Source organism: Lissotriton vulgaris, chromosome 4_1 (genome assembly GCF_964263255.1).
Source record: "Lissotriton vulgaris chromosome 4_1, aLisVul1.2, whole genome shotgun sequence".
Classification (NCBI taxonomy): domain Eukaryota; kingdom Metazoa; phylum Chordata; class Amphibia; order Caudata; family Salamandridae; genus Lissotriton; species Lissotriton vulgaris.
The window spans coordinates 2,119,358,931-2,119,386,807 of NC_141691.1; positions in this window are offsets into that span (position 1 = coordinate 2,119,358,931).

Here is a 27,877-nt window from a genome sequence, read left to right on the forward strand (position 1 = left end):
CATATGAATTAATCATGTGTCTGTTGAGCGTGTCTACTCACCCGTAACGGTCTCAAAGCGCTGGGGAGGAGGGGAGGTGCAGGTTCCAGTCCATCAAGGAGGGGGTCTGTCGAAGAGCCAAGTTTTGAGGTTTCTCGTGAAGATGGGGAGTGATGTTGTCTGTCTGAGGTGGAGCTGTAGGGAGTTCTAGGCTCCGGCCATGAGGAAGGAGAAGGAACGGCCTCCCGATCTGGTCTTTCTGGCGCGGGGAACCATGGCAAAGGAGAGCTGGGCTGATGGCAGGGTTCTTTGGGGTGCGTGGAAGTTAAGTCGGCTGTTCAGGTATGCTGGTCCACTGTTTTGGAGGGCTTTGTGTGCATGGGTGAGGATTTTCAAGGTGATCCTAGTCTTGATGCGGAGCCAGTGTAGTCTACGCAGGTGCTGGGAAGTGTGGCAGTGTCTTGGCAAGTTGAGGACCAGTCTTGCGGTGGCGTTCTGGATGTTTTGTAGCTTGCGGTGAGGTTTTTGTTTATTCCGGCGTAGAGTGTGTTGCTGTAGTCGAGTCTGCTGGTGACGTGGGCATAGGTGACAGTTATTCTGTGCTTGAAGTGGATCCATTTGAAGGTCTTACGTAGGAGGCCGAGGGTGTGGAAGCAGGAGGATGCAATGGAGTTGATCTCGCGGTCCATTTGTTGAGCTCAGAGTCCAGGATGATTCCAAGGTTGCGTGTGTGGTCCATGGAGCTGGGTGGGGTCCTGAGGGTGGGGGGCCACCAGGTGTCGTTCCAGGCATTGGGGTGTGGGCCTATGATGAGTACTTATGTTTTGTCAGTGTTGAGTTGTAGGCAGCTGCTTTTCATCCATTTGGCGACAGCTTCTATGCCTTCTTGGAAGTTGATTTTGGTTGCGTTTGTTTTGTTGGATAGGGAAAGAATGAGTTGGGTGTTGTCTGCGTATGAAACAATGTTGAGTCTGTAGGTTCTGACGATGGGGCGAGAGGAACCATGTAGAGGTTGAAGAGCTTGAGCTGAGGGAGGACCCCTGGGGGACTCTGCAGGTGGTTGGTGTAGGGTCTAAGAGCAAAGGGGGGAGTCTGACCCGCTGTGTTCTGCCAGAGTGGAAAGAGTGGATCCAGTTGAGGGCCTTGTCCTGGATCCTTGCATCGTGGAGTCTGTGTATTAGGGGGCGATGGGATACAGTGTCGAAGGCCGCTTCGAGGAGGATGAGGGCTACTGTTTCTCCTTTGTCCAGTAGGGAGCGGATGTTGTCTGTTGCGGCGAGGAGGTTGGTTTCTGTGCTGTGGTTATTTCTGAACATGGATTGGGATGGGTCGAGGTGTTGTGCTCTTCGATGAAGGTGGCGAGTTGGCTGTTGAAGGCTTTCTCGACGACTTTTGCTGGGAACTGGAGCAGGGAGATAGGTCTGCAGTTTGTGAGGTCGGTGGGGTCTGCCGAGGGCTTCTTCAGGAGAGGGTTGAGCTCAGAGTGTTTCCAGTTGTCAAGGAAGGAAGCATTTGCCAGGGAGTGGTTGATGGTGTGGCGAAGCATGAGTGCAATGGTGTCGGAGGCTCTGTTGAAGTTGTGGTGGGAGCAGGGGTCCGTGGGTCCCGGAGTGGATTGACTTCATTGTCTTTAGTGTGTGTTTGATGGTGAGGGCTGTCCAGCTATCAATCGTTTGCTTCGGGGTGTCAGGGTGGCTGGTGAGGGTTCAGTGTGTTGGTTGTCTTCGTCGAAGTTGTCGTAGATGTTCTTGATTTTGGGGTGGGAGTAGGTGCTGAGTTTATTGCAGAGGTCTTGTGAGGGAGGAATGTCAGTCGACTCGCAGGTGGGTTGGGTGTATTCCTTGATGATGTTGAAGAGTTCTTTGCTGTTGTGTGCATGTGTGGAAATGTTGTCTTTGATTGCTGTTTTCCTCATGTTTCTGATGAGTTGGTGGTGGGCGTTGGTGGCAGCTTTGAAGTTCTGTGGATATGGAGTTCCTCCAAGGCTTCTCGAGGCGGTGGCAGGTGCGCCTGGACTCTTGAAGTTCAGAGGTAAACCATCTGGCTTTCTTGGCGTGTGTTGCTCTTCTTGAGGAGGGCTATGGTGTTGGCGCTGTCAGTGATCCATCTGTGCAGAGTTTGGGCTACGGTGTTGGGGTCATCATCTTCTGTGGTGATCGGTTTGGAGTTGCCGAGTGAGGAGGCGGTCTGGTCGTTGGTGATTTTGGTCCAGCTTCTCAGTGGGAGCAGTGGGTGGTGGGTGTTCTGAAGGTGAAGTGAATGCATTGATGGTCTGTCCACAAGTGTTCGGTTGTGTGGCTGAAAGTGATGGAGTTTCCTGTTGTGAAGAGGGGGTTGAGGGTGTGTCCAGCTGAGTGCATGGGTTCGGTCACGATCTGGTGGAGTCCAATGTTGTGGCACTTGTCCAGGATGGATGCGGTGTTAGGGTCTAGTTGGGTGTCCAGCTGGAAGTTGAGGTCTCCCAGCAGGGTGTAGTTGGTGGATGCGATGGCTTGCCAGGAGATGATGTCCGTGATGGAGTTGGTGAATGGTCCGTGGGGTCCAGGGATCGGTAGATGAGGGCTCCCCGGAGGGTGGTGGTAAGGTTGGCCTGATCTTGAAGTGAAGGTGTTCCATCAGGTCAGTGGGCTCATCGGGGAGTGTGCTCAAGAGGAGGGTGGATTTGTGGACAATAGCAATTCCTCCTGGTGGGTTGGGCGGTTTTTCTGGGAGATCTTGTATCCTTGGGGAATGTCGATAGCGATGTCCAGTCCTGAGGTGGTGTTGGTCCAGGTATCGGTGTGGAATACTACGTCCGGGTGGTGCTGTCAAGGAGGTCCCAGATTTCAGTGTCATGTTTGTGGAGTGATCAGACTTTGAGGAGGATGCATTGCAGTGTCTTTGGTTCTGGTGTGTTCTTGCGGGGCGGGTTGAGCTGGGTCCCTGTTTCTGGCAGTGCTGTAGGTGTGCCAGCAGTGGTGGCAGCTGAAGGGTCCGTGGGTGTCAGCTGGTGATGCTGGCTTGCAGTTGTTTTTGCGGTCTGGGCTCAGTGCATGGAGTGCCGGTGTGTTGTAGCATTGAACGTGCGGTGGTCCAGGAGGACCCAAAGGCTGGTCGCAGTTGGGTCATGGACGGGCACAGATGGGCTTGCCTTTGGCGCACCTTTGGCACCAGCAATGAGCCCGTTACACGTGGTCGCCATTAAGTAAGGGTCGGGTTGGGCTGGACTGCTGAAAGGCGGGAGGGTGGAGGGGAACTGGCTTAGTCCGGTCAAGCTGCTCGTGCTGGGGGTGCCGTGGGGGCAGCAGTGGCGGGGGAAACGGGCAAAAAAAGTGGCAAAAAACAGATATAAAGTGGAGGAAAGAAAAAGAAAGAGAGTGAAAGGGAGAGATAAAAATGAGGGTGAAAAACGAGTAAACACTGAGCAGAAAAAGGAGAGGAAAAGAGGAGCGAAAGAAGGAGTCAGAGGACCACTGGACCACCAGGGATGAGGCACAGGTATAACCTGTCGGTGGAAGAGGGCCTCGAACACCAACAATCGAGAGTGCAGGGGCTCAGGAGAGCCTCTCTTGATGGTGGAGCTTCGAGGGTGGGATAACAATCTCTCTGAAAATGAGTTAGTGGTCTTGCTCCATGACGTTACATGACTTGGGCTGGCTTTAAACAATATCTCTGCCAAGCTAATGGAGGACACAGACTTCTTTATAAACAGACTCATTACGGACTTTACAATGGGGGAGTCAATATTACAGCTCAGCCCAAATGAGTCATTTGCTCACTCAAAGGACCTAAAACATATTGATTATTCTTTCAGCTTAAGAAATATGTCCACTCTCAAGGCATCCATAAGTGTACCCTCTTCCCCCAAAGGAGGGAATTGCCTGACCTCAAAACTGCTGCCACGGAGGAGATATATGAGGAGACTAAGCTGAATTTAAGATGTAAAGCAAGGGGCGACCAGAGAGTTTAAGTTACAGATTTGGTGCAAAATTAGACCTTCTGCCTTATTGAAAGGAGAGCCAATGGTTCCTATCCAGCACCTCTGAGGCATAGAAGAGAGAAGGAGGAATTTTGACCCTGAATATTGACAAAACATGACCAAAGTGGCGTCTCTCACATATTCTGTAGAATCTGTGCACTGTGCTAGCTTGGGGAAAAGCCCTGCTTACACAGACTTTAATTTGTTCTATATCCTCCCCGGTTTTTGAAAAGACCATTCCAAGATATATATAGGAATCAACAAGTCTTCCAATTTTTTGGACCCTAACCTCCACTAGTAACACCTCTGTATTCTAAGTCCTTTCTTATGAAAGACCAAAGTTTATGCTTTTGGCTATGTTGATTTTCAAGAAATGGGCTTCTGCATATTTGTTCAGGGCTTCCAAATGACGTTGCAAGCCAATGGGCTTTAAGTCGAGGATGGCCACATCTTCAGCATATAATCGGGAACCAACAGACATTGTACCAATTTTGGGGGCATACCGCCTCACCAAATTTAGGGTACCGGGAAGATCAGATATGTATAAAGAAAACAAGAGAAGGGACAGAAGACGGCCCGGCTTGACCCCATAATGTGTTCTAATCCCACAAGATAATCCCTGCGATCCTCCTATCAAGACTTGACACAAGGTGTCTGAGTGTAATTCCATAATGAGACCCAAAAGATGATGTGGGACACCCAGTCGAAGGAGTTTTCTCCACAGCGTTTGGTGGTCCCCTTTATCCAATGCTGATTAGAAATCAATAAATGCCAAATAGACTGGCATGTCCCGAAAGAAGATGTATTTCTCTATGATAGTCTGGAGGACCACAATGTTTTCTGGAGTACTATGCTTCTTTTTGAACCTGGCTTGTTCTGGAGGTATAATATTCTGATCATTTGCGATTCGCAAATAAGGAATCAGTGGGATTCGCAAAATATTTTGCTAATCCTACCTACATTGCGTTTTGCGATTCTCTAATTGCTATTCCCTAAAAATCGCAATTTGAGAATCGCAAAACACGTTTTACCTACATATGGCCCCAAATAATTTGCCTGAGGCATCCAGCAGAGTAATCTGTCTGCAGCTGGATGGAGAGGTTTTGGAATCCTTCTTGTACAATGGGACTACAACACTGCCCTTCCTATAAAGGGTAATGTTCCCAGTTCCAAAGCAATGATTAAATAGTGGGGCAAGAAGGGCTCCCCAGGCAACAGCCTTCTTTTTAATAAATGTGATAGGAATTCCGTCAGGTCTCTGCATGCCAGATGTTCTAGTATTCTTTATAAACCACACAAAACCCTCCCCTGAGGACCATATTCCGAAAAAGAAGATTCATCCACTTGAATCATCACAGAAGCGACTGGTCTATTGGTCATATATAATAGGGACATATATTCCACCCAGTCCTTCTCTGGGATCGGAATCAGCAGTGCCTTCTACCTTGAGTCACAGTATTCCACTGTATTCCGCGATCAGGCACCAATACTTTCGAGAGTCTTTGGCCCTTGCAGCTTCACTCAAGCTGATCCACTTAGAATCGCAGTTCTGTCTCCTTTCACTAAGTTTACGGTGACTTCTACTCGTATGATGCGATTCATTTCCTGCTGGTGGCCCATGGAAAACTGTAAATTCTGTTTTAGATTAGTCAATGTATTTCTTGATTTAATATTTTCAAAGAGAATGTGCCCTGTTTATGCATACAAGTGCCAGCAGTGCTAGAGGTTACATTTAGAATCTCTTCCATTTGGGCCTCGAAATACTGAATGAAATTGTCAGGACCACACACTGACTGCCCAGCATAAGCCTTCTTAATTGTCAAATTCACTGTTGCCATATTGTTATATTTCCAAAAGGAACGACCATCTGCTTATTAAATGCGGCATACCCAGGTCAGAGTCCCCTGGATCCAGTGCCTGTTAATTAAAATCCGTTGTCATGCTCACTAAGCTATGGTCACTGATTGCCAACAGGAGTGTTGGACTTGGCCCATTTTCCCCAAAATATTTCAATGTTCAGCCCCCTAATTTAGGATGTCTCCCACATGGTAGAAAGTTGTATAGGCCATGTGTGGAATGAGATGCCCAGTTTAATGAGACAATGTAATGCAATGGTATGTGCACTTATTTTCCCCAATTGTAAAAATGTACCCTGGTGAAATTTTGCATTTAAAATGGATGCCATTGCTGTGTGTGGTGCCACCTGACTGCAGTAGGTTAGCGGTCTAGTTGTTTGGTACCCAGCCACCCCCAGCATTTGGAGGGAAAGCGTGGCACCCAAGGTGCTCTACTCCTCCCCCTGAGCCAATTTGAACTGGCTCCCCAGAGAATTCTAGAAGGCTCTGGCACTGCAGGGGTGAGGGGCATATAAATAAGGGGGCTGTGCCACCATGTGCTCAGTCAAGGCAGGGACAGGAACGTGAGGGGACCTGCTCCCAGGTGTTGCCACCACTTGGGCCTGTGTCCTGGACCCTGCACCTAACTAATCTCCCTCTGCTGTCCCCAGGGCTAGTGGAAGCCACACTGCAGGAGTTCAGGCTGCTGTGTAGGAGGAGGGCCCGGCTACAGAGGAGGATAGTTAAGGCCTACCACCCTGTCTTGATGAGTTCCCACTAACTGCTGACCTGGCCCAGTAGTGCTTGCGGCTCTTCAGTTTGGCCCCTGAGGAAGGAGGGCCATCTTAGGTCCCTGAGGCTAGTGGGACCTGGTGCCACACGAGCGCTACATCTACAAGCCCCTGAAGAGGAGAGCGCTGTATTAGGGCTAGACTAATACAGCCCCAGGAGGTGAGGAGCATTACTGTGGGGCCCCTGAGGCTCGCTGATGGGACTGTCCACCCCCCTTGCGCTGTGCTACTGGAAGAGCTTGAGAAACCAAACGCTATAGTAGGGCTAGAGGGATGTTTAAAGACCCAGCCTAAGTAATATCCCCGTTAGAACTAAACTTATAAACACCAAACTTAGGGGTCTGAATCAGAATCCAATAGTGATTCTCTAATGCTGTACCTATGCCAACTAGTGTGCGTAGGAACCAAAAGTTATAGGTAGAAATGACAAACCATATCGCCAAAATGTGAAACACCGGCAACCGTGAGTCACCCCTGGTTGAGGATTCCCATCAAAGTCTTGTATGGATCAATATTCTCATCTGGTAATCCTTATCGGGTATTGTGTCTCTTGATCATTGAGACCACTTGCATACCCTGATAGCCGGTTCGGGGTAGCGACCCACAATCACTCGGATATACCACATGATGTTGACATGATGGGAATGTGCAGTGCAAAAAAGATATATGTGGTGATTAAAAAGGGATAGGGAACTTAACAAAAACCTATTTTAATGAACGTTAACCCCTTCCTGTTTAAAAAAACAAGAACAGTTTAGCATAACCATCGCAGTACACACAAATAGCTGCGGAGAGACCAACATGTTTCAGCCTCAGGGGGAGATTCCCCAGGCTTTCGTCAGGGTCTCTGTTCTCTACTAATGCTACTGCTTTTGAGTGATGAATAAAGTGTGAAAAACGATATGAAAAAAACACATAAGTGAAGTATAACAGTAAAGGATATAATGTTCCTTCGTCTGTGCGAACTCCTCTTCGGCACCTGGTGTCTTAGTATTGTCTGTGGGGGACAAACGTACAAGTGAATCACATTCAGCTACCCTGGTCTATACAGGGAGATACACCATTTCAAGAATATTTACAACTTCTTTACTCACCCAGTGTGTCCGGGGAGTGGACCTCACCTCTTCCTGGACCTGGCTCAGGATATGTGAGACCCCGCTCTACAAGGACAGAAACCGACTTCGTGATTACAGTGAACAGAGGGATCAAGGGTTGATCAGCTCTGACAATACACCATCTACGAGGTCAAAGGTCTTCTGAGCGTAGAGTTAACTGACATATATCCACTAGTTCCTACTTCAAAACTCCCTATCCGTTATATCGTTAGCTATAAGCTACAAATATAGCCGTGTTGGTTATGACTAGTCTGGAATTGGACGACAAGAAGCAAGCTGGAGAACAGCCTCGCTCTAGACAATGTGGATAGACTTAGGAGCTGCAATCCTACCTGTCCGTCGTTGTCTCGAACTGTGACTGAGTCAGGGGGAGGCAACGGGCTACCATCGTCACTCATACTTCAATGGTCTGGTCTGCAAACTCACAGCCAATCAGAACCTCCGGAGGAGGAGTTATGCCGAAAGGCTATGGAGAATAACATTGTCATTTACATTGTCACTCATCAAACACTGATGTCAGGGATTGTACTCATGGCTAAAGAAGTCAAATTGTGTCCCCGTATGCTCTCGATGTTAGCGTGGGCATTACTCTAGCTCATAGGTTCGCGGAGCTAACGTGCTTGGAACTACAAAATGATGCAGTGCATGGAGCTTCTGTAGTTTATTGGATCGACCTCCGCTAGGAGTAACGATGCTATTCGCTCACATGTTAGGAACTACATAATGACAACGCCCGCTCAGCGTTTGTAGTTCAGATGTTTTCGCGGGAAAAAGTGGAGAACTACCGAATGACGTGATGTAGCTTACGTCGGTAGTTCATGTAGAGAGCAGTCACCACGTAAATACTTTAGCACAAACAATCCTTCTCTAATGAAAGACGCCCTAATAATATGTTTAAGATAGACTGAACCAAGGTATGTCATCATTCAGTCCTTGTCTATCAGTGCCCAGTTTAAATACCCACTTTTGCTCTTTTCGGAACAGAAAGTCGGACACATCGCTCACATGTGGCGGAATGAACGGCTTTTCCAGGACATGCCACTTGAAATCTGTTTCTCCATGGTTGTGTGTTATGAAGTGTTTGGTGAGTTTTGAAATGTCCTTCTTGCACCGAAACGTGCTTTTGTGTTCTTGCATCCTCACGCGCACCTTTCTCGTGGTCATTCCCACATAGCGTTCATTGCATGTACAGGTGAGGAGGTAGATCAGGTTGGTGCTATTACAGTTCGAAAACTGTTGCAGTTCCCAGGGTCAATCAGTACCAATGTCCACACTGGTGATTTTTGATGTCAACGGACAAACAGAGCAACCACCACAAGGGTGGTGACCCAGCACGGGGGGTAGGTCCCAAAGAGTGCCTACCTCTCTCCTAGGTGTACCTTTGGGACGAGTGTGTACCAGACGGTACCTGATGTTTCTGTACCGTTTAAAGGCAAAAAGCGGGAACTCAATTTTATCTTTGCCACTATTTAAAATACGCCAGTGTTTTTTAATGATTTTCTGGACACTGTTGGACTTGGTATTGTAAGTACTCACTAGTGTCAGTCGATTTGAAGGTGGTTTCTGTGGTTTGGGTTCAAGTAATGCAGCACGATGGCTGTTCGCTGCTCGTTTACATGAACGCTGAACAAGTTTCCTGGGGTAATGTCTGGGGATCAGTTGCTTAGACAGGTCGCCTGCGTGGCGTTCAAAAGTTTCTGGAGTGGAGCAGTTCCGTCGAACTCAAAGAAACTGCCCAAAGTGCAAGTTATCCCTCAGGGATTTGGGGTGCTGACTTTCATACAAGAGAAGAGAATTTCTTGCCATGGGCTTCCGGTATAATTCACTCTGTAAGCCTGTTCCAGTACTATAGATCGAAAGGTCCAAAAAAGGTACCCTCTCTTTGCTCAATTCAATGGTAAAATGGAAGTAGTTGTTCTGGTTGTTGAGCCATTGATGGAATTGTAGGACTGATTCCTTGGTACCTCTCCAAACCAGGAGGATGTCATCTATGTACCTTTTCCACCAAGTTCTGGATGGAAAGAAAGGATTGTTAGGGTGCAATACCGTAGTTTGTTCAAACTTATGGACGTATAGGTTCGCTAGAGATGGGGCAAAAATACTGTCCATACTGGTCCCAGAGATTTGGTGGTATATCTGGTCCTCGTACATGAAGAAATTCTCTTTCATGGCTATGGTAGCAAGAGCCATGATGAAGGGCACAGGGGTGATGGAGTCAAGTTCCGATTCTTCCAGGATGGATCTGATGGTGTCTAGAGTCGCATCCTGGGGAATGGAGGTATACAGTGACTCTACATCCGGGGAGACTAGGTAATCGGTCTCATGATCAAAGTCTATGTCGGGAATCACTCTCAGGACATCATTGGTGTCCTTAAGATAGGTGGGCATAGTGTGTACCAGGGGTTTGAGGAAATAGTCCGCAAACGCAGGGAGCGGTTCTAGAAGAGAGCCCTGGCCTGATATTATAGGCCTGCCCGGTGGAGGTCTCTGGGGTTTATGCACCTTGGGAAGGGTGTAAAAATAGGGCATGGTGGGATGCTTGGCCTGCAGAAATTGTGCTTCTAACGTGGTTATCCAACCCTCTGCTAAGGCCTCTTCCACTAAGACTTTGATTTCGTTTGTCAGTCTAGGAGTGGGGTCTGTGGTCAAGAGTCGATAAGCATTGTTGTTATTTAGCTGTCAGAGACATTCAGTCCTGTATGTCTCCACGTCTTGGACCACAATGGAGCCCCCTTTGTCAGCGGGCTTCACGATTATGGTTCCATCTTGAGTCAGTGCATTTAGAGCCTTTCTCTCAGCAGTAGTCAGGTTATTGTAACTCGACCTGGAAGAGTACTGTATTTGTTCAATGTCATTCTTTACAGCCAGTTCAAAAGTGAGTAATTGAGGTGGTATAGCATGTGTAGGTGGTAGAAAAGTGGATTTATTCCTCAAGCCAGTGTTGGTATCTGTTTCATGTTCTGATTCATCAATGCTCTTATTTTTGAAGAAGTAGTGTAGCCTTAGTTTGCGAAAGAACTTTGGAGTACAAATGGGTTACCCTCATCTGTCATCACAAAACCTAGTCCTTTATTCAGGACAGCTTCCTCAGTGTTTGATAGAGTTCTTTGACTTAAATTGACTACCAAACTTTCCCCAGGTGTGTTTGCTATACTTGGGCACCCCTTCTCGTTTGGCTCCGGGTTCCTGCATGTGGGCCTGCAGTGTCCTCCCATTGGTTGTCCTTGTGTCGGTCTTCTTTTGCCCCGTGACCGTCTGGGGCCACGCGCTAAAAAAGGCTGGTTATTAAAATTTGAAAAAACGTGAAATGGAGCCATTTGTGGTTGGAAGTTGCCTGGATAACCCCAAGGTCCTGGTGGCCACCAAGGTTGACCTGGCATGTTGTATTGACCCCTGTAGTTTTGGTATCTGCCTCCTCTGCCTCGATTGGGTCCAGCATTCAATGACTGATTGTTAGTATCAGAGTCACTGCCGGTATCTGAGCTGGATCCTGAATAATTGGATCCATATCTTCTCCCTTGTTTGTTGAAGTCTGGGGCTTTATAACTATCACTGGTGTAGGGATAGACAGTTTCTCATTTGAATTTGGCTAGATCTTTCTTGAATTTCTCAAGCTTAGTCTGCAGTATGGAATCAGCAAATTCTTTATTGGTTTTATCTGATTCGTCTTTGTGTTTTTTTAAATTAGTGGTGACGGTTGCCTTAATCTGTCCCTCCAGGACCTGTATTTCGACCAAGATTGCGTCCGCTACCCGTTTGGCTGTACTGATGATGAGAATTAGCCAGTCACGGGTGCAGCGCCAGGCAATCATCGACCAATCTTTGAGGAATTGTTTGTCGTTGAGAAAGAGTCGTGGAGCATTAGTAACTATAAGCCCAGGGGGTGCACAACTTGCTCTCATGTATTCTGCCGTGATAATCCCATGAGTCTGCGTTCGGGAGTGTGATATTTTCAATGCTAGAACTTTGGTCCAGTCATCGGTTATGTTGACTGCTGGTCTAGGAAGTGATTCTAGAATGCTCGGCATGTTGTCTAAGATAGATTGGTACATTGAGTCATCATAGGCTAAACCATGGCGTTCAGCCATTGTAGCTAATCAATAAGCAGGACAGCGAAGCAAACGAAAAAGAACCGTCAGGTCTATGTCAGTATTCAGACCTATTCTTATCAATAGAATAGAACTGATCACATTTAATGTGATCAAACTTAAAAGCCCGCAGCTGCACGCTGCTCATAAACATGAGAAACCAAACGCTATAGTAGGGCTAGAGGGATGTTTAAAGACCCAGCCTAAGTAATATCCCCCGTTAGAACTAAACTTATAAACACCAAACTTAGGGGTCTGAATCAGAATCCAATAGTGATTCTCTAATGCTGTACCTATGCCAACTAGTGTGCGTAGGAACCAAAAGTTATAGGTAGAAATGACAAACCATATCGCCAAATTTGAAACACCGGCAACCGTGAGTCACCCCTGGTTGAGGATTCCCATCAAAGTCTTGTATGGATCAATATTCTCATCTGGTAATCCTTATCGGGTATTGTGTCTCTTGATCATTGAGACCACTTGCATACCCTGATAGCCGGTTCGGGGTAGCGACCCACAATCACTCGGATATACCACATGATGTTGACATGATGGGAATGTGCAGTGCAAAAAAGATATATGTGGTGATTAAAAAGGGATAGGGAACTTAACAAAAACCTATTTTAATGAACGTTAGCCCCTTCCTGTTTAAAAACAAGAACAGTTTAGCATAACCATCGCAGTACACACAAATAGCTGCGGAGAGACCATCATGTTTCAGCCTCAGGGGGAGATTCCCCAGGCTTTCGTCAGGGTCTCTGTTCTCTACTAATGCTACTGCTTTTGAGTGATGAATAAAGTGTGAAAAACTATATGAAAAAAACACACAAGTGAAGTATAACAGTAAAGGATATAATGTTCCTTCGTCTGTGTGAACTCCTCTTCGGCACCTGGTGTCTTAGTATTGTCAACGGCACCTCGAAGTGCACACAAGGCGAGACACGCTCTTCGAAAGCTAATGGCACCTAATGGCTACCTTGCTAAAACATAACGCTCTTTTGTCTTTTGTTTTTTTCAAGGTATTTCATGTTCAAGTAACACCTGTCTGGGGTGGGTGGCAGCTGGGATTTTCACATTCCCTTTAGACAGCCATCCCCTCATTGGCTGACTTTAGGCAGCAGTCTCTACCTCATCAAAGAGTAGGATGGGGTCGGAGAGACTGCTGACCCCACCCACTCTGCGACGAGGTGTCAGCGATAGACACTCGGTCCTGGGCGCTTCTTGGCTTTAAATCAAACTGCCCAGGTACAAGGCTATCACTGAGGTTCTCCCTCATCATGAGGGGCGTGTCTCAAGGAGCTTTCGTAAGCTGAGGAGGTCATGCCAACAGAACCTGTGACATCCTCAGCCCAGCAAAGTTCATGCTAGGCAGCCAGGACGCTGCCACTTGTGAGTTTTGCCCTGCCAAGTGGGTGGCAAACCATATCTGGGTGCTTAGTAGTGGATATAAAGTGCTGCTTCAGCAATAATCCAAACATTGATGCAGTTGTGCCGCTCAGAACCGGTGCAGCTTCACTGACAGTGAGGCATCGCCGCTGCTGTGATGATCCAAGAAATTGCATCGCTGACAGTGCAACACATTGCCTCCATTCCTGATGCATCTCTGACTTTGGAGCCAATGCATCTTCTACATCCTAAGGATCGAAATCAATGCATCTCCCCCTTTGCTCCTCGCATTTCATACTCATTGTAAACGCAACTGCAAACCAAGGTACTGTTTTATCGAGCCAAGGCTGGTCCCTGTATTCTACCTGTGCTCCGTCACTATCAACCTTTTGGATTTGACCCAGTCTATTTTTCTAAACTAGAGTGGAGTCTTTGTGTGGTGTTTTCACTGTTTTACTGTTTGATGTGTTGCACAAATACCGTGTACATTGCATCTTAGGTTAAGCCTGACTGCTCTGTGCCAAGTTATGAGGGGGTGAGCACTCGTTAATTTAGGGTGTGTTGTTGACTTACCCTGAGTAGGACTGTGGTTCCTTCTGGGACATGATGCATACCTCTGCCAACCAGAAATTCATCTTTTTAAAACTACCTTTCCGAAAAACTGAAGATCTGTGGTAGCTCAAGCCACCTAAGAAGTAATGCATTTTCAGTGTGGATTGGAACCTCAGTGCCACCACAGTGCATAGATCCTTCTCCAGTGGAGCGGGCCAACTACTAACCTCCTTTCTCGTTACACCGACAATAAGGAGAAGGCCTTCTAAAACTCATGGTAAGGCAGCATCCTCACCAGTATACCTAAAACCAGAGGTAAAGTCAAAATGTGGGCCTCAGAAAAGATGGTCTAGAGAGCACTTATGTCCCTCGTAAAGGGACCTCCTTGTATGAATGAAGAGAGTCGAAGAAATTGAAGACCAAGCTCTTCATAGATTGCAGGGGAGAATTGAAAATGGCGTTGGGGGATAGTTGGGGTGGTGGGTGGTACTTAAGTGGAATGGTGAGGAGGGATGAGGTGCATTTGAAAGGTGTGTGTGTGTGTGAGCAAATCAAGGGTGCATGCAAATGGTGTAGTAATGCATAAAGGACAAACAGACATACATTTGTTTATTACCTACTGGGGGTCGCCAGTAGGTAGTTATAGTTAGGATTTTTTTCAATGTTAAATCTCAAAATTCTATTTGGAATAACTTTGGCACCGGTTGACGAATCTGCCTGAAAATTTCCTGAAAATGGCCTCGTCGAGCTCCGGTCCTTCCTTGAAAGTTTGGGGGGGATACGTCAAGCAGGGGCCGAGATAAAAGGGGGGTCCCAAAATGCGTTTTCCCCATGTAAATTTCCATAGGGCGGTCGATTTCACTTTTAGCCCGAACGGCTGAATGGATTTCCATCAAACTTGGCAAAATTGAAGGGACTGGTAGCCCGATGTGCCTTTGCTATGTCTCAAGATATGTGCTGCAGTGGATTTTGTTTAATTTAGGTTCAAAAAAATATATATATCTACAGGCGCTCTCCGGTGCGCGCACCGGAGTGCGCTCCTGGCGCTCCTGGCGCGACACGCGACTTGTGCGCAGAAAGCTGATTGGCTCTTGGGTGTCTGTAAACATTCTAAACAGTCTGGAGCGGCCGCCATCTTGTGTCTCGGTAAAATCGAGACACAAGGGGTTTGAAAAAAAAGGGGCAAATGACCATAAGGGGGAAGAGTAGACCCCCTAGGTTTGATGTGGGGGCTAAAATAGGGTCCTGCGGGGCATTACATTTTTTTTTTTTTTCGTTTTGCGCGGGGGAAGCGCATGGTACGCGCACCGGCGAAGCACGGGGAAAATCCAGGACCATATTTATGAAGGCCTTGCGCTGCCAGTTTAGCGCCGCCTGTGCGTCAATTTTTGTGACGCACCAGCGGTGTAAAAAAATGCGCATTGTTACGCAATATTTAAAAAGTGACGCATCTATCTAGATGCGTCACTTTTTAAATATAGTGCAACGAGGCACATTTTTTTACACTGCTGGTGCGATGCGTCACTTTTCTGTGCGCACTCCTTATGACATTCCAGATGTGTCATATTTAATGTATGACGAATCATGTTGCAAGGAGTTACAGATACATCAGTATTTCTGACATATCTGTAAACATAAAAGTGACGCGAGGCAGGCGCAAGATTTTGACGCAACAGCATCCTAAAAGTGACGCAGAGAAATCTCATAGATTTCAGTACGTCGTTATTACCAAGCTTTTTGCGGGGGAATGCCCCATCTGCATACATTATACGTGACGCCGATATAATGTGGCGCAGAGTTTTAAAAAGTGACCCATGTACCTAGATGCGTCACTTTTTAAAAATAGCGTCAGGTATTATGCATGCAGAGGGGGTGTTCCCCCGCAAAAAGCTTTGTAATAGCGACGCAGTGAAATCTTTGAGATTTCACTGCGTCACTTTTAGGATGCTGTTGCGTCAAAATCTTGCGCCTGCTTTACAGCAGGTGTTAGACTGACGCAAGACCTTTCACATGGTGCTTTTTCCATGTGAAAGGACACATTACTGGAGTTGCGTCACTTTTGTGACGCACTCCAGCAATGCGTTACTTGGAATGTCATAAGGAGTGCGCACAGAAAAGTGACGCATCGCACCAGTGGTGTAAAAAAATGTGCCTCGTTGCGTTATATTTAAAAAGTGACGTATCTAGGTAGATGGGTCACTTTTTAAAATCAAGCGCCACATTATATCTGCGTGAGGTATAATGCATGCAGAGGGGGTGTTCCCCCGCAAAAAGCTTTGTAATAGTGACGCAGTGAGATCTTTGAGATTTCACTGCGTCACTTTTAGGATGCTGTTGCGTCCTTTAAATATAGTGCAACGAGGCACATTTTATTACACTGCTGGTGCGAAGCGTCAATTTTCTGTGCGCACTCCTTATGACATTCCAGATGTGTCATATTTAATGTATGACGAATCATGTTGCAAGGAGTTACAGATACGTCAGTATTTCTGATATATCTGTAAACATGAAAGTGACGCGAGGCAGGCGCAAGATTTTGACACAACAGCATCCTAAAAGTGACGCAGAGAAATCTCATAGATTTCAGTACGTCGTTATTACCAAGCTTTTTGCGAGGGATTGCCCCCTCTGCATACATTATACCTGATGCAGATATAATGTGGCGCAGAGTTTTAAAAAGTGACCCATGTACCTAGATGCGTCACTTTTTAAAAATAGCGTCAGGTATAATGCATGCAGAGGGGGTGTTCCCCTGCAAAAAGCTTGGTAATAATGACGCAGTGCGTCACTTTTAGGATGCTGTTGCGTCAAAATCTTGCGCCTGCTTCACAGCAAACCTTTCACATGGTGCTTTTTCCATGTGAAAGGACACATTACTGGAGTTGCGTCACTTTTGTGACGCACTCCAGCAATGCGTTACTTTTGTGTTTACAGATACGTCAGAAATACTGACATATCTGTAACTCCTTGCGAATTGATTAGTCATATATTAAATATGACATATCTGGAATGTCATAAGGAGTGCGTCCAGAAAAGTGACGCATCGCTGTTTTCACATAGCGATGCGTCACTTTTCAGAAATGAGGCCTCCAGTTTATTCACTGTGTCATAACTTTCTTTTCTAACACTCACCTTCTTTCATTCCTCCTACTTCACTTCCTTTCACCTCTCATACCTTTCTGTTCTTTCTTACTCATTCTCCTTTCAATTATCAATGCACTATATTTTACTTACTCTTCATTTTTTTAAGAATATAGCTCTTTGATGAGAATTGGAGGTAGTTCTGAAAAGAACTTTTGGTTTTCTTCTTCTAACTGAACAGGAACAAAAACAGGGAATGGAAACTGCTCAACAGGAGCAAAAAGAAAACAAAAAAATTAGGGGTGGGAAGGGCAGCGATGGTTCTCCAATGCTCGAACCATGAGCAGGACACTTTGCTCCCCATAGGTGAGGAGTTGATTGCAGTATCTGCATTTGACGACCCCATGGTTAAATGCAGGTTGTATGTTTGGCACCTGCTCCTGCGATTGCTCTCTCCCAGAAGAAGTTGCTCCTCCGGTTGATGTAGAGGCCCCATCTCTGGGAACCTCTTGTGCCAGAGCCCTGACACTTTCCCGGGCAAAATTCTGGGGGTGCCTCCTCTCCACATGTTGAATCATGGTAAAGTTGCCAAAAGAGTACTTTTTTGGGGGGTTACCCCGTGACAGGACCTGTTTGCAGATCCTGCACTCCACTTTTGGTGCATTCACCTTTTTCTGGTCTGCTGGAAACTTAAAAAATTTCCAGATGAAATGCTCTTTGACCTTCGGCTGAGGAGGCTCTTCATCAATGAATTCAGGCTCATCTTCACTGCTGGATGGTCTGGCAGCCATGATTATCCAAGAAATATGCAAGAGCAAAAAGGCAGGTCTTTCAGTCACAAAAGTGAAAGAAGAAGTGAAGGAAATGGGTGGGGATTTCATTCATTGTAAAAAAAAACTGTTAGCAACCAATGAAAAGTGTTATTTTAGGGTCACATGACCCGACGCGTTTACGCTGCGCGCTCCGGAGCACTTCCGGTGCGTTTACGCAGCGCGATCGTAGGCACTTCCGGGGCGCAAACGTGGCGCGATCGTAGGCGCTTTTGCGTGCGTTTACGCGCCGCGAACGTAGGCGCTTCCGAGGGCACTTACGTTGCGCGCCGAAGTGACGTCAACAAAATTTTACAGAAATGCACATTCCTTATTAAAAAAAACTAATTTTATTTGTATGGTACGAAATGTTTTGCATTATTATTAACTTTTCATTCATATTTTTTTTCACGAACGACAGTAGCGCTCTGGGTGCGCTTTCAGATGAGCTCACGGAAAAGCTTACCGGAGAGCTTAGCTGAAAGCTTCCCGGAGCGCGCATCCAGAGCGCAAAAAAAAAAATTATATAAAAAAAATTAATACTTTAAAAAAAACAGCAAATTGTAAAAAAAAAAAAAAAGGTTAGAAACTCGATATACAAAGGAATTAGCATTTTAAAAACCTATGAAATTCAATGAAAAAACCATAGGTTTCACACCAGTTATAGTTAGGAATTAGCATTTAAAAAACCTATCAAATTCACTGAAAAAACCATAGGTTTAACACAAGTTATAGTTAGCTGGAAATTTTACTGATATAAAACCATTGAAATTCCCACGTTATAGTTAGATGGACTCACTATAACTTGCGCGTGCAATGCACTGCTGATGACGTCACATATTACATCACTCATGACATGGTCAGTGACATCACTCATGACATCACTGATGACATCATCCTTGAGACAGAGTGACAGACCTCCTTTCAGTGTAATGTAACCCATGAAACACATATTCAAAAATAGAAATTAACATTTTCAAAAAATGGAGATACACATAAAAGTTACAACAACCAATTCAATAATTCCACCATCTATATACACATCCACTCATTCACCAACAGTTCTATATAGTCACTCATAAATATACTCACTCATCATATGTAGTGATACACCTATACATCCTGTTACACACCAACAGTCATCCAAAAGTTACTCTCACACATACTCACACATGCAAGTAAACTATTGAACATCCATTTATTTGCATATTCATCTAAACACACACTACCACCTTACTTCTAAGGAAACTTACACATACTTACTCTCTTAAACAATCACTTATAGAAACACATACTTATTTAAACAGGAACTCTTACAATCTCTTACTCTCACATATACTCACTTATATACATCAATATTCACATATACTAGATTAAAACATATGTAGTTACTGATAAAGACACTAGTGAGACAGTCATTCACGCAGTAACACACACATATACACACTCATCCACCCATACAGTCCTGCACATATGCTGTCTTCAAAACACATACAAAGAGAGAGTCAGTCATTCATGCATCTATGTGATAAGTAATACCCCCACCAAACCATACAAACACTCATACTGATACTAAAAAAACATCTAATAACCCATATACCTACACATGTAGCTACTCACCAACCCATGCAGCCACTTATAAACAAAGTGAAACACTAATACATATATTTAAATATTTAAACATTACTCACTAATATATGTATTCACTAACATACACTTAATAAGCCTGTTAACCAATCAATTTTTTGTTTAAAACCATCCATTTAGACACTTATTTAAACATTTATTCTTCCATCAACTTTTACATATACATATATAAAATATATTTATTTTTCAGAAAGACACACATTCACTGGATGGTGTCATCAGTGATGTCATGAGTGATGTCACTGACCATGTCATGAGTGATGTAATATGTGACGTCATCAGCAGTGCATTGCACGCGCAAGTTATAGTGAGTCCATCTAACTATAACGTGGGAATTTCAATGGTTTTATATCAGTAAAATTTCCAGCTAACTATAACTGGTGTTAAACCTATGGTTTTTTCAGTGAATATATATATAGATTCAGTTTTAACGCAGTGAATGGATTAGTACATACTGCTGAATGGGGCACTAAGATAGTGCAAGAGCAGTGACAGAGTGTTTGGTGCAAGTGTAAGGATACAGAGTGGAGAATTGAAGATGTGAAATTCAGGTGAGTAGGTAGAAGACGGCATGTATAGTGCATAGGGGTTTGAAGCAGTCCATGTCCTAAGGCCTACTTCACTGCATGAGTACTTGGGTACTGACTGAATGATTAGAGTACTGTAAGGAGAGTGTCTAAGTGAATATATAAGTGCTTGAGTTTTAGTGCAGTAAATTGATTAGTACATACTGCTAAATGGGTCACTACAACAGTGCAACAGCAGTGACAGAGTGTTTGATGGAAGTGAAAGGATACAGAGTAGAGAATTGAAGATGTGAAAGACAAGTGTGCAGGTGTGTAGAAGACTGCATGCATAATCTATAGGGGTTTGAAGCAGTCCATGTCCTAAGGCCTACTTCGCTGCATGAGTACTTGGGTACTGACTGATTACAGTTCTGCAAGGAGAGTGCCTGACTGAAGGTATAAGTGATTCAGTTTAACACAGTGAATGGATTAGTACATACTGCTGAATGTGTCACTACAACAGTGCACAAGTGATGCAATAGAACAAAGGTAAAGTGACTGCACACTTCCATGTAGATAACTACTACATTTCAGTGCACAACCCTGACTCATTTTGAAATACATAAGCAATTTGCTGCATTATTTGCGCCAACATTGTGTCAAAAAAGTGACACAATGGCAGCACAAAGAGGCACAAGGGGCTTGTAAGTCTGCCCCAGAGAGTTTGCAGTAGTGTATATATATACTGAGTGGAAAATCGTAGATTTGAAGCACAAGTCTAGTTCTAAACAAGCATCACTATGAACTACTCTACAACTGGAAACGGGACTGCACATATTCTACATGTTTTAGTACTGTACTGTACTGCACAACGCTGACTCAGCAAAACACATTAACTTACAATTTTTTTATCACAGTGATTATTCAAGTGCAGAAATGTGATTCGATACAACTAAACTACTCCTTGCACTTGAGCAGGATAAACACATTACTCTTATTAAAAACAAAATGCAACACAAACATCCCCTTATAAGTTAACAACTCACCTTTCAAATTGATTTGTAGATTAAGAAGAATGTCAGTCAACACCAGATGTTCAACATAATCTCTGTAGTTCACTGTTCTTAGCAAAAACCAAAATATTGCAAACTTTCCCTCTCATTCTACACATATATACATGTAAATAACAAATCAAATTGCTTTCCTCATCAATTCAAAAGCAAACACACATTTCTATTTGTTGAACATTTGAACCCTTTCCAACTGACATCACTTTGAACCCTACCCCAAATTTGCTTTCTGCTGTTACCACAGTAACAGATCATGCAAAACTCAACTGACCACAGAGGTCAAAAGTTCAGCACACTGTAAAACACTCCTCCTCAACAACTTTACTCTCTGCATAGGTATTTACTTATAGGTACCAATAAACACAAAGGCTCTTTTAATAACCAATCAACATCTAAACACATAGATATCTAAAAAATATATTTTTTATAATTTGTTTTCGTGCTTGGATACGCGTACCCGACGCCTTCAAAATTGGGCAGCATACATGGTAGGATACGCTTTCCCAACGCATGCACACGAGAAGGTACGTTGTGCACCGTGCTGGGTATGTGCACCCTAATTTTACCGTAACAAAAAAGCCCCGGGTAGGTGGTGATCACTGGGGCTTGGGGGTCCATCTCGGACCCCCCTATTTAAAAATGTAGTGCCCCCGGAAGGTGGCGGTCCCCTGGGCATTTGTGGGGGCTCGAAACCCCCACACAGGTTTTTTTATGTTATAAAAAAAAGAAGCCTTCCGGGAGCTAATTAGAACTAAAGCGAGCTCCGGGTTCTTATTTTTTTATTCACGGGATACGCGTATCCTTCGCGCATCCCGCAATTTCTCTTTAGAAAAAAATGTTTTTTTGCGCCTTAGGGGTCCTTGTAGGACCACCTAAGGAGGCCTAGGGTGTAGTGTAGTTCCTATGTTCCAAATAGGCTCTACGCATTGGAATAATATATATTATAGTTTAGATGTAGGACCGAGGTCGACTAGGTCTCAATCGAATATATTAGACTTAATTGTGTGCGCCAGCTAGCTCAGAGGTCACTAGAAACTTTCTTGAATAAACAAGAAGGGATTAGTTTCTTACAACCGCATAATCATGACAACTTTGTTTCCCAAGAATAAATGTATCTCTAGAGCCGTGGAAACAATAGAAAGATATTTCACTCAGTCAATCGTGCTGAGAGGGCGTTTTCAATGAAAGTATTTATTGAATAGTCTTCTTTCTCATGCAGAAGAAATCAACTGCTACAATCGTAATACTGGTTGCAAAGTACAATACGTACAGTGCGAAGAGTATTATAAAATAATACTGTAAAAGCATGGTATGGTTTCTAAGCCGTATAAAATAACATAAAATACGTACCTTAATAAATAACGACTAAAAGTACTTCAACTGTTGCTTCCAAAGTATGCCTACCACTTTGGATCTAACCTAGGTATTGTACAAGGGAAAAAGTAAGTGAGTTGTAACTTAGTTTCAGTATTCTTTGCCAAGAATCTATCCAAGATGTCTCTAAGGGTCTAATCAGCTCCGTACCTTGGTTTAAAACGAAGGAGGTCTGGTATCTCTCTCTCAGGACTCGATTTCCCAACAACCCCCAAAGGTAGTTTGGAAACACTAGAGCTGGATTTCTCGGCAAGAGAAAAGACAGCGTCTCTCTCAGTGCGTCTGCTGGAGGGTCGGCTTCCTTCGGCACTTGCTGCGGCAAGCTGTGTCGTGTAGGTAGATAGTCGAACTGCTCCAAACCACTGTGTCCTTGCCTGGGCATGTGTGGGCATATTTATATCTTGAAGGTGCCGAGTTTGATGTAAGGTTGGACATAATAACATCATCAAAGACTCAGTTCTTTGAAAACTCCATGAGTTCTTGGACAAATCAATATTCAAGCAAGGGGAAGTCCTTGACTGCTGAAGGCGGTTTTATGGATTTTCGGAACTAGTGGAAGTAGCCATGCCATATTTGGACTGCATAGGCTAAGTCTAAATATGGTTATGATTTCTATGCCTATATAAGGATAGGGTGATTCATAAGTATATAAGGGCATGAATCGGGAACATTATACTAGGGTTCTAAATTCATATACAACAAGGGGGTCAGGAGGTCCTATGGCAAATAGCAAACTTTCCCTCTAAATCAACACACTCAATCTACACACACACACATGTAAATAACAAATCACATTTCTTCCCACATTAATTCAAAAACAAACACACACTTCTATTGCTTGAACATTTGAACCCATTCCAACTGACATAACTTTCAAACCTACCCCCATTCTGCCTTCTGCCTGTTACCATAGAAACACTTCATGGAACACTTAACTGAGCACAAGGGTCAAAAGTTCATCATACAATGTTGCTGATCAAAACAGCAAGTGTGCTTGGCTTTTCAATATACTAGTTTATCTTATGTATCATTCATTTCTATCACTTTTTGTTAACCAATAAGAATCAGGCATTTTAAAAACAGAAACATGCACCCTAGTTTTTAGTCTATAATGTTCTCAAACAGCCAATCATTTCTCTTCTTTTTTTTTTAAACTGCATCTTATCCACCATTTTATAAAAATCTTAGTTTTCAAACTGCCACTACATTTACAGAGACTATCTTAGTGCATTCAGACCTCCCTTCAAGATGCTTAGAGTGTGGATTGTGGGACACAGCTATATTTTCTGGATCTAAAGGTATGCAGAACAGAAAGGATTTCACAAATACCTAAGTTTACCAAATGTAGACAATAAATGGATTGGACAGAGAGGCTTAAAGTGGCACCAATTGATGCCATTGGTGAAATCCGTTTTGCATCTCCAACACCCTGACCTCATAATTGTGCACTGTGGTGGCAATGTCCTAGGTACTTTGACTGGGGTAGGTATGGAAATGCTTATGAAGGACACCTTTGGAGAACTGATGTCACTTTTCCCCCAAACTGCCTTTGTCTATTCTAACATATGCCAAAGGCAGAAATGGAACTAGTCCACTCAATTTTGTCCACAGATTGAGAAAGCTAGGAAACATGTGAATAAATCTGTTTCAGATTTTCTCTGAGACTATAGAATGCTGTCCAAATACCACAACAATCTGCGTTTCAATATGCATGGCATCTATAGGAGAGATGGTGTATATTTTACAGATGAAAAGAACAATATATTGTTCTTGAACTTTAGACTCTGCATCAGTACTTACTTGAAGGTACTAAAATCTCTCAATAAACACAAGGGCTCTTTTTACAGCCACCCAACATCTAAACACATAAGCCTGATAGATATCTGAAAAATATTTTTTATTTTTCTGGCTTGGGTACGCGCAGCATACGTGGTAGGATACGCGTACCCAAAGCATTCACACCTGAGGTCGCGTTGAGTGCGGTGCTGCATACGCGTATCCTTAAATTACGGTCCCCCCAAAAATAATAATCTGCCCTTCATTTAAATATTAAGTGCCCCAGGGAGATGGCGGACCCTGGGGCTTAGGGGGGCCTTTCAGTGCCCCCACACATTTACATTTGCTGGGGGGCCATGACCCCCCGCACATATTCAACTAAAACCCGAGGGGTGGCGGTCCCCGGAGCTGTGGGGTGGCAGTGTGCCCCGCAATTTTAATTTGGTAGAGCCCTGGGGGGTTGTAGTCCCCAGGGATCGGGGGGCCTTAGAGGCCCCCATCATTACACATTTAAGCCCGGGGCTGTGGGAGGGACGTGTGCCCCCCTCTGTTATACATACTTTGCCCATGGGGTGGCGGTCCCCAGGACAGTGCGGGGGGATTGGGCACCCCCACACTTTATTTTTACATTGCCTCCGGTAGTGTTTGGTTCACAGATCATGCTTTTCGTTAAATGTTGTAAATCCGTGCAGTAGTTCCTGGGAAAATCAAAAGTAAAATCATAGATATATCTATGGACGGAGCAGGGTACGCGTATCCTCCGAGGATCATGCGTATAGCCTTACAAACACAAGCTGCATGCTAATTGGCTGTCAACTGTCTGTCAACACTCCAAACCAGGAAGTGTTGGCAGCCATCTTCTGTCTCGGTAGAACCAAGGCACAAGAAAACTGAAAAACAAGTGCGCAAAAGACGCAAAGGGGGCAGGGTAGAAACACCCTTACCCCCTAGACCTGCCCAGAGGGTCCCACAAGGACCCCCAAGGCAAATTAATATTATTATTTTTTTAAATCTCAGGATGCGCACAGGATATGCGTATCGCGTGAAAAAAACTGAAGCCTGCTTTAATGCTTCCATGAAAGTTTGGGGGTGATTGGTCAAGGGGGCCGATAGAAATGGGGGGTCCCAAAACACGTTTTCCCCCTGCAGTTTCCCATTGGACCTTTAGCTACAGCTACAGCCCGAATGGCTGAAAGGAATTAAAACAAATTTGGCAAAGAGGTAGTCCTCAGTTCAGACGTGTGCCTTTTGCTTAAATTGTGTTATTCTGTTCAGTATAAGAATTGGCTTGGTAGTTTGGTCTGCCCTGTTCCCATGATGCACTGGGCCAGGGTCAGACTAATTTGCATGTAGCCAGGTTCTGAGCTGGGATGGTGCAGTGAGCTAAAAAACGGTGATGGATCACGCCCTGATCTTTAGACTGGGTAAGAGTGGTCTGCTCAATTCAGACACTCTGTTCATCACCCCCCCCCCCTTTTCTGATTCTGTTCAGTAGCACCTGAGAAAATTTCAGCTGAAGTCATTGATATATCTATGGGCGCTGTGGATCCGCAGATTGTGTAAGGATTGGCATTGTAACATAAGCGTACTGTCCCATTCACACGCTCAATGCTAATTGGCTGTCAAGCGGTTGTAAACATTAAAAACCAGGAACTGTTGGCAGTCATTTTGTCAGTCGGTAGAAGCAAGGCTGAGGAAGTCAGTGGAATATGTGTGCAAAATGGAGTGCTAGGTTGAAATAATTGTACCCTCTAGACATGCTTAGGGGGTCCCAGAAAAACGCCAAGGTTCCACGTTTTTTTTTTAAACGGCTGGTGCGTGTAGGGTACGCCGACTCTGTTGTAAAATAAATAAAATAAAACAGAGATTTTTTTTATAATTAGCCCCCGGAGGGGTAAATACCGGGGACAAAAATATTATATTTTATAGGGGGGCCTTATAATTAGACCTCGGGGGGCTAAATATCGGGAGCAAAATTATTAAATTTTAATGGGGATCCAGAGGGGGTAGTAGACAAGGAAGAGATCCCTTGGAGAGACTCTAGATATTCTAGAGTTTAAACATATACATCACATATAGCCCAAATATTAGAAATAGATTTTATCACATCAAGCATTTTTCTCTCGGTTATCTTTTTATTTAAATCATTTTTTTAAATTTTTTGTATACAAAGTTAAAAACAAGACATCATCAAATACATCAAAAGACAGTTATGATATCACTCATTAATGTTAAAATCAATCCTTTTATAAAACAGGATTGCCTAATTAAAAAAGAAACATTTAAAAGAAGGCAAGATGGAGCTAGAGTTAGGAGAGAGCAAAACAGACAGTATTTTTTGTCATTTAGATACACATCTGGGAACCTGATTTTTAAGAAATCACTCCAGGAAACATAATTGTTTTGTAATCTATGGAGTAAGCTCAATCCCTTGATTGTGTAAACATTCAGCGTCGACGCGTTTCGATGGGTTTTTTTAATTGACCATCTTTTTCAAGACCAAGAGTGATAGGCCTCTCCTGTTAACAGGCACTGGGTGGTTGCCGTTTTTTCCTCTGATATTGTTTTTGTTTTAAACCCAGGTCTTTTTTTCTCGTGTTCCGGCTTCAATCAATGTCCTAATTTCTCTGGGAGATATGATGTTCCCTTTCTAATTCTTTTTGGGTTTTAGTTATTACTTCTCAGATGGATCCTCCCGGTTTTTTATTCCTCTGATACTATACTATTTAGTTTCTTCTGGAATTAATGGAAGGGGTAGGTTGGATCTTCTTTTGTTAAGCCTGCGGCTAAGGCGGTTTCTCTTTATAAAGTTTTTCTCTGCTCGAGTCATTAAAAAACGGCCGGGGGTTGAGGACTCCCAGCTTACAGTGCAGCCGATATCCTATGTCTTGGGGTCCCTCGATCTGGTAAATTTGTTTCTTAAAACAGCTAGCGCTGGATCCTGCCGCAATCTCAGTCTCCTCCTGCTACGGTCTCCAAATGCCTCGCCGATAACTCTCTCCCATTTTATTTATACACAGATCCAGAGGGGGCCCCAGCCCCCGGGATCGTCACCCCCTGGGATCTAAAAAGAAAAAAAATTTGGGGGTGGGGTTCAAGTTCCCCAAAGCAGCGGGCCTATTACCTCACAAGGCTTTATGTATTGTGGGAGGGGTACCGTGTGACCCCCTTCCTGGAGCACTTGAGGGCCCCAAGGCTAAAAAGAAAAAAATGGTGGGGGAGCTGTAAGGTCTCCAAAGCCCCGGGACCACCACTCCCCGGAACATTATGTATTGTGGAAGGGCCAGTTCCTGCAGTGTCCAGGGGTGTCCATCCCACCCTCCCATTGCAAGGAAATGTGTTCTCTCTTTCAGTATCTAAATGAAATTAATTTCCTACATGGAGAGCTGCATGTTAGTAGCACCCTATGTGGAATGTAATGTAATGTAATGTATAGGCATTTATATAGCGCACTACTTACCCGTAGGGTCCCAAGGCGCTTCGACCGCTGCGAAACCCTTCCTGGCTTCCCTGAGAGATGGTCCCTTAATGGGTATCTCCAGGGTGAGACCAGGCATCCCCGGCGGTCTGGTGGGGCCGTTAGTGAAGATGAGGCAAGCTAATGCCCAGAGTTGCCGAGTGTGATCGCTGATCAGAGTGGGCACCGAGGCGAGAGAATTATCGAGTCTGCTGACCCTGCTGACCCTGGTCCAGAAACCTGCTGCGCTGGGAATCGAACCCTGGTCCCGGGCCGTCCTCTGCTCTCGGGTCTGCCTCCTCTAACCAGTGAGCCACACTACTTCACAGAAAAGCAATGGTGGCTCCCAAACGCGTATAAGTTGTGCATCAAAGGCTCTGGATTTGTGCACCTTACAGCAGGGACGATTCTATGATTTGAGAGGGCTTGGCCAAAAGGGAATGTGCGAGGGTC